This window comes from Galeopterus variegatus, unplaced genomic scaffold (genome assembly GCF_000696425.1).
Source record: "Galeopterus variegatus unplaced genomic scaffold, G_variegatus-3.0.2 Scaffold0, whole genome shotgun sequence".
Classification (NCBI taxonomy): domain Eukaryota; kingdom Metazoa; phylum Chordata; class Mammalia; order Dermoptera; family Cynocephalidae; genus Galeopterus; species Galeopterus variegatus.
In genome coordinates this window covers 3255903-3264260 of record NW_007726111.1, presented here as the reverse complement: position 1 = coordinate 3264260, position 8358 = coordinate 3255903, and positions in this window count along the sequence as shown.

Here is an 8358-nt window from a genome sequence, read left to right as displayed (position 1 = left end):
GAAACAAGATTACTATAACAGTTGTTCCAGGTTGCACAGGAGGAGGAGAAATGGAGAGCTCTGGAAGGGAAATATTTTGGAGGAAAAGGTAGTGGTTGGTATTGGAGTTGGATTCCATACAACAGGTGCAACTAGAGATAAAACTAATTTGATAAATTGGTAAAAGCATGTTTTATTTTGGCAAAATCAACTAGAGTCCCCCAAAAAACAAAAGTTATCTCGCAAAGTTATGTTTTGAATGTGAAGCACACTAAAACATCCCTTAATTACAGCAATGAATAGAAAGTATGAAAAAGAATGCTTCGACCTTGACAATAACAATGTCCTCCTTCATGTGGTACAGAACTCATGACACCGGGTCTGTAGAGCAATGATCGTCAAGGCTGGGGACATGTATGACAGAGGGTGTATAAGACAATCCAATGATCATAAAAAGTATGTTAGGAGATATGTCTGAGTTTTTATGTACATATAAGATAGTACAAAATTTTGCACACAAACACCCGTATATAATGTGTTAAAAACACAAGATTTATCAGGATTGCTGAAAATTTATTTTCTGATAAGACTGCTATCTGGAAAAGATTTGGAGAGCAATAATGTAAGAAATAAACTGGCACACTTACATATTACTTGGCCCTTCAATGAGGGACATTTGTATAATCACAATATTGTCATTTATTAACTTTTCAAATCAAGTTGTAGGTGCTTCTGGGGACTGGACACTGAGACTGAGGTGAGTGGTGGACCACATAGGTGAGGTAGAAGACAGTTGCTTTTCATTATAAGCCTTTCTCTTTTATTTTTACCATATTCTTATATTACTGGGACAATTCAAAGCAAACCATATTATTTTCTTAAATTGAGTTTAAGATTAGCTTTTTTTGCTCTGACAGTGATGGCATGTGTTATATTAATCATGTGGTACATTAATCAAGAAACTAGACAGTAATTCAGATTGGCATTTCCCAACTACTCTGCCATTACTATAACACGAAATATTTGTTAAAAATAAACATGTCTTAGTCCCTCCACCCAAAGGTATTTGTGAGGGTATTTCAAAAAATTCATGGAAACATAGAATTAAAATATAATTCAAATCTATGAACTTTTTGAAGTGCCCGTGTATTTAGATGAGGTGGGGCCCACAAACATATCAGTTCATAAGAGTCTTAGATAATTCATGTGAATAAACAACCTTGGAAAACATTGTTCCTAATACATTTAATGAATTTTGAATGGAGACATGGAATTATCATTTTGACAAATTTTCTGTGGCATTCAGGATGTCTATCTAGATTCGTTTGGTAAATTATTAAATTTAAAATTAATGTGATATTTTATGCATGTTATACTTAAGATATACCATGAAAAATAAGTAATAGATATGATTTATGTGTTTTTCTTTTGTTCTACTTATGTTTTATTCTAAACTCAGCCAACATAATGCTTCTCTTTAACTTTATGCCAACTTTTTGATGCCTCATGTCAGTGACAGTTACCACCCTAGGAACAAACATCTCACTCTATTTTTTGGCTCTTTTCCTTATCTATCAGCTCCTGCTCTGCTTCTTTTACCTTCACCTTCTAGATTTTCCCTCACTTGTCCCTTAGGTGGAGGGGATCCACCCATTCCAATCAAAACCTCAAAATCAGCACTTGAAAGAGAAGAATATTAAGTGTCAGCCCCTCTGCTTAATGCAGTGTTTTTCCACCTTGACTGCTCATTAGAATTATCTGAGAGGCAACAGGCTTTTAACACATCCCAGCCCCTAGTCAACAAGAACTTCCTTGAGTAGGACATAGGCATCAGCATTTTTAAAAATAAGAAAGATACCTCCAATTTACAGATGAGGAAACTGAAGTTCAGACAAAGTGGCTGCCCCAAGACTGTATGGAAATTAAGTGATGAAGTTGTGACTCCAATTTAGTTCTGTCTCATTCCCAAACCCAAATTCTTCCCTCTTTCATACCTGAACCAAAATTTATTTACTGTTTATTTCTGAATCTAGTAAAAAAATTTCCCCTTAGCTTATCATTATGCACACACACACACACACACACACACACGAGAGAGAGAGAGAGAGAGAGAGAGAGAGAGAGAGAGGAAGATATACACATCTCTACCCTATTCCTAGAACAAAAATATTTTATAACTATCACTTGAAGTTATTTATCTCTTTAAATCCCATCTCTGTCTTCCCTTCTGCTAGAAAACTTCTGGAAAGAACAGCTTACACCTGACTACTCATTTCCATTAAGTCATTAATCCTTTGTACCATGATATTTACCTTTTAGGTCACTTTTACTTAAAGGTTACCAGCAGTCTCTTAAATAGCAAATCCCCTCTTAAGCAAATACGAGTTGAGTGCTCAGTATTTGCCTGGCACTGGGGATAAACATTCAATTAATATTTCTTACTGTCTTCTAAGAAGTTTATAGTAAGAAAGACAGAGAGAGAAGCTGATGAGATTATATATAGCGGTAAGTTTTTTAGGAGCACAGTGGAGACATGTCCATTCAAGGAGGGTTATCCAGGGAGTGTAATGTCTGAGTTGTCTTGCTTTGCAAGTAGAAGTTAGCTAGTTGAAGAAGGGAGAAGGGAGACAGAAGGGGAAAAAAAAGAAGAGGTAGTATAAACAAAGCATTTGCAATGAAGTCCTATGCAAAAGAATAAATGTATAACACACTCTGATGGACTGAATGAACTGCAAATGGTGCTGTATTCCCAGAAGTAATGGTATATATCTAGGCTTGTACATGTCTAGGGATAGTGAAGAATATGCTTGTTTTTATTAGCTAAGGATTTAAAATTTTGGCAATATGAAGTAGGCCCTAAGTTTCTGTTTCCTTAAAGGTAAAAACTGGAATAATATTACATTCTTCTTCATGGCTTCAGGAAGATTGCTTATTAGGATGCTTTTTGCTCACTGGGGCTGGCACTGAGTACACGCTCACACAATGTCATCCATAGATATTTTGTGATCTGTGTAGGAGCAGTGGAGGCAGTATTTGAAGGTGTTTAAGAAAATGCAGAATAGAAGCAGTGAAGCCAATTAGGAAGCTATTGCTGTGGCAGGTAAAAGTGATTAATTAAGGCCATTCCAGTAGCAATGGAGATTAATGGTAGATAAAAGGCGGCATTTGAAATGACTTAGGATGGGGGTTGTGAATTTTCAGAATATAGGTTTCAAGTAAAAGTATCTCAAGAATTTATAAATCATTGTGATTAAGAAAAATTAAATAATGAATTTTTGAATAGTAGAACAACTTATTAGACCTTTAAGCAAAATTAAGCATTTATAATTCCCTTAATTAAGCATCTTTCACACAATCAAAACTTAACAGTACGTTAATTAATCACAGTATAAAGCTTCTCTCGGTATTGTGAAACCTTTTGCCTGCTTTTAGAATACTTTTTAGACATAGAAACATTGATACTGTATTCTGTTTCTTACCAGGATCAATTGCATGTCCATCATAAACTATCAATAGCTGGAAGAAATAATTTACAATTATTACTCCGTTCTAAATTTGTATTTCTATACTCATATATAGATGCTGACATTATCAATGGCCTTATAATTACTAATCTGATTACTACTTGCAATTCACAGGCTTACTATACTAGAGTCATTTATACAACAAGAAATCTAACTACTTATTAAAATGATTGTCTTGTTTACTCCTATTACTCATGCATTATGTAAATACTTAAAACATATCTAAAGCTTCCTTTTAGTTTCATAGCAATTTACTTATTTATATTAAAACTCTACCCAGACCATGTCCAGGACATTGATCACTATTACACTATGTCTCCAGGCAGCTAGAAAACAAATGCACTGTCACCTTTTTATTGACATCATAACAATAGGTTTAGAGAAATCAAATTCAGGCCATATCTCCCCTAAATTGTAGGTCATTGAGGACATGGATCAGGGTTATCTCAGTCGAATGTTGGAGACTCACACCCCCCTCTGTAGTGAGTTTAGTAGATATTTAGAGGACAAAAATTGTATATAGCCATCCTAGACAACTCTTCTAAAGGGTATTACTATGGAAACAACAGAAATAATGTGGTTGCTGAAAAGAAAAATGAGGTCAGGGGAGGTACTTTGAAAGTAGAATATTTTAAGTCATGTCAGGCAATGTGAATAATTTTGTAGTGAGAGAGTAAAGACCAGAGACATGAGCACCCAAAGCACAACTGGATGGGATGGGCTTAGATAGGAGCAGGGACATTTCTTCTGGATTTGGAAAAACGTCAGTCTTCATAGTACTGATGCAGACAGTTTTTTGGAGTTGGTTTTAGGAGTCTGGAAGAGTTTTTATATCTAACTTTGTTTTATTTATGAAATTTGAAGATATCACAGTTCAGAATGAGAAGAGATGTAGGTGGAGATTTGAGAAAAACAGGAAAGCTGTGAAGTCATCACCAGTAAAATTGCTAAAGTAAATTTATTAAGAATGTATAGTTGGGTATGGCTGTACTGAGCTACCATTTGACCATTTGAAAGCATGGTCACAAAACTGAAATGAGTCCATAGTTTTTAACTGTGTTATTTTCAAAAGGAACACACTACTACTTAGATGCAGACATAGAGTAGGTAATAGTTGGGTTTAATCAGGATTGAGGTTTTTTCCTAAGTGAGTTTGAAGAAAACTGTTGGGATAAAGGAGTTAAGTGTTTACAATGAGAGTAATAATGCTGGATAATGGAATCCAAGACAGATAAGAAGGGTGACACATGAGAGAATTAATGTATGAAGAAAAAGTAATAGGATCATCACATGGAGGATTCGGGATAAATAAATAAATATCTAAATATTTTGAATTAAGTTAGATAATAACTAGAGAATGAGATACTTGTAACCTAGATTTTTGACAGTATTACAATTATTGATGATGATAAGGTCTTGATGGTGACCATGGGAGTGGCTGGGTATCTGGAATAGGGAGAAGGATCAAAAAGTAGGACCAAAGAATTAAAAGTACTGATCAATCATGATGTTGGTTGATCATTTTTGTGGAGGTACCGTATGCCATGAAAGATAAAAGGAAATGTGGTGGGGAATAAATCCTGTGAGTGAGGCATTAAAGTCATTGATGAACTTGGGGATAACAATAATAACAGTTAACTACTGTAAAAATTGGATGCTATACATATCAAAAGGCAATAATTTGTAAAGGAGCAAACAGATGCACACTAAAAGAGGAAGAAATGGGGAAGAAGAAAGTCACTTACTCCATAACTAGGCTCTGAAATATTAGGATTTGTGTGCAAATACAACCTTTATAATAGTATTCTTCAAAGTAAAAAAAAAAATCTATTAGTGCAAGAAAACAAAAGGAATAATAAGGTGGGCTACATGCACACACACATATGTGTGTGTATATAAATATATATATATGTATGGGTATATATATATATATAGTATGATAAGTGCAATGAAGCATGTATAGATTTCTATAGCTGTATTTTACTTGGACTAGATAGTGAGACTGGAGAGGGTGGCATGGTGGCAGTATAGATGTCTGAGTCCAGTTTCAAGGTATGAGAAAAGCAAGAAGGGAAAATTGGTCCAGGTGGAAGGAAAGCTTGTGAAACATTTTGGAATTTGTACACCATGCTGAATGTCAAGACTGTGCAACCTCTTTCCCACTGCTCTCCATCTATAAAAAGACATGTTCTTCATGTGACTCCCAAGTGCTAATTCTTCTACAGAATTTCCTCTGACTGATCTAGCTCACAAGGACCTTGCTGTTCTCTGAACTCCTACGGAGCTTATTATATACACTGTGCATATTGACAGGGATTAATAAATTACAATTCATTAATCTCTGCAATATTTCACGTGTATCTTGTCCCAGATGAAATATGGGTTCTTGAAGAGTGAAAACCCTGTTTCGTATTTCTTCAAATTTTCCCAAGTAATCCCAGTTAAGTGCTGCATAAATACCTGTTGAATGAATCTTACTGATTAAACTAACTTAAGCGCCAATTACTTTGATAATGATTGGAAAATATTTTACATATCCAAAGACATTGAGCCAAATACAGTTTTACATAAAAATTAATTCTGTAACTCAGCAAAACATTGTGGCTTGAAGTTAATGTTTTAACTACAATTTGAAAGAAAATATATGCCAAATAAATACCTCAATGAAAGAACTACTATCAGAAAATTTCACATGTAGAAAAATATCGGTGAATACCTGAGCAGAATAAGGATGAATTTGTATCACAGCCATGCTCCACCAGATTATCTATGTAAATTAACTTCACCTAATTTTTTTAAGCCTTCAAAAGGGAGAAAAGAAAGAGCAATAGTAATTTGAATATCATTTCACCAATACACACCATCAGTTTGGGCTTCTACAGATGTCTCAACATTAGTGTGCAGTGTATTATTTTCCGCATCCCTGACATCACCAATGTCGATCACTTAAAATTGAATGTTAGCTCTTTCTCCTTAAATTCCCACTTCCACTTTCAACTGATATGCATAAACTCTCTCATTTCTATTTATAAGTTACCATTCAGCATAACTTATTTGCAAGTGCTTTTTATTGTCTGGACACTATGAAAAAATAAAAGATTAACTACTGAAATATCTGTGATATATTTTTTCTCTTTGCCCTTACCAGATGATTTCCAGGCAGCAAGTTTGGCTTTGTGTTTGGTCTGGGATCACTATTCAATAAGTTTCCATGCCTATAAAAACCATTAGAGAATAATGAAAATATTTGTTTTATCTTTAAATACCAAAGATAAATTTTCATGTTTTTTACATAAGTTATAAATGAATTAATACCTTATTTTTTTGTAAGGAAACAGGTAAGCAAGCATTACATAATGCTATATTTACGTAGTCTTTAAATTGTCACTTGATAGCCTCCCATACATAATAAATTATAATAATCTGGCATTCTTAAATTCAGATTAATAGACATCTTTTTATTATTAATAATTCCAGTTAGCATCTCTTTTTCGAGATAGAGATAATGGATCTTGCTGCTGTTCTGTGTAAAAAATGTACATGTTTCATTTTAGATTCTTGAAAAATACGTAGTTTTTTTATTTCTGTGGCATTTATAACCCCTCATCACTAAATAAACAACTTCACTTGAAAATAGTAATAACCTTATACAGTTGGCAGCTGAATACCAGTAATAGATCTTAATGCTCATTTGTAATTCTGATTTTGCTCTCTGCTTTGTCCCATGCCTAACAAGAATATTAAATGGCCAATAAAGAGTTTTTGAAATTCCTCTGATAAAGAATTAAGGAGTGAAATTTAACATATTTAAATACCAATTGCTATTGTCTGAATGTTTGTGTCCTCCCCAAATTCCTATGTTGAAATCTTAACCCCCAAGGTGAGGCCTTTGGGGAAATTTTTAGGATTAGTGCCCCTATAAAAGAAGCCTGAGAGAGACTCCTCAGCCCTTTTGCTCTGTGAGAACAGAGAGAGAAGGCACCATATATGAGGCAGCAGGCTCTCAAAAGACACCAAATCTGCTGGTGCCTTAATTTTGGACTTCCCAGCCTCCAGAACTGTGAGAAAATAAATTTCTGTTCTTTTAAATTATCCAGTCTCAGGTATTTTGTTATGCAACACAAACAAAGACACCAATCAAAATTTTATGGCTCTAAATTTAAAGATTAATGAAGCATTAAGAACCAAATCTTAAAGCTTAAAATTTCTTTCTTTAAGGCATCAAGTCTGCTTCTACCTTGGTACCTGCCCAGCCTCTGAGGGGGTGAGACTTGGTTGGCTCTGCTGATGTTTGAGACGGTGGGGAAATAATCTTGAACAGGCAGGAACACTATAGGTAACAGAACAAATGGGGGAGGGAAGGAAGAAATTTTAAAAAAAGAAACCAAGTGCTTATTTTTTGATCAAAATTGTCAAAATTATCAAAATATTCATTTGTTTGATTTTAATCAAATAGCATTAAGCTTCCCAGTTGACACTACCCCCACAAAAAATAAAAATTTTTTAATCTAAATATAATACCAATTAGTAAGTATTTCTTTGAATATGAAAGTGAAAGTCATACTGAAACCATTTTAATAAAATTTCTATAAGAAAAGAGTAGCTTCTTAGATGCTAAAAATATGTCAGATTACTCTGCCATTTCTACATTCAGAAAAAAAAAAACTGTAAATACGGTAGATGACATCGGGGAGAAGTTTCCAGTGTAACAGATATTGTGCTATAGCGCTCTGATTCTTCTACAATTCTTTTTTTCTTTTTTTTATTTGTTGAAACATAATTGTACGTATCTGTAGGTACAGTGTTGAATATCAATACCTGTGTGGACTATGTGATGCTCAAATCAGATAATTAG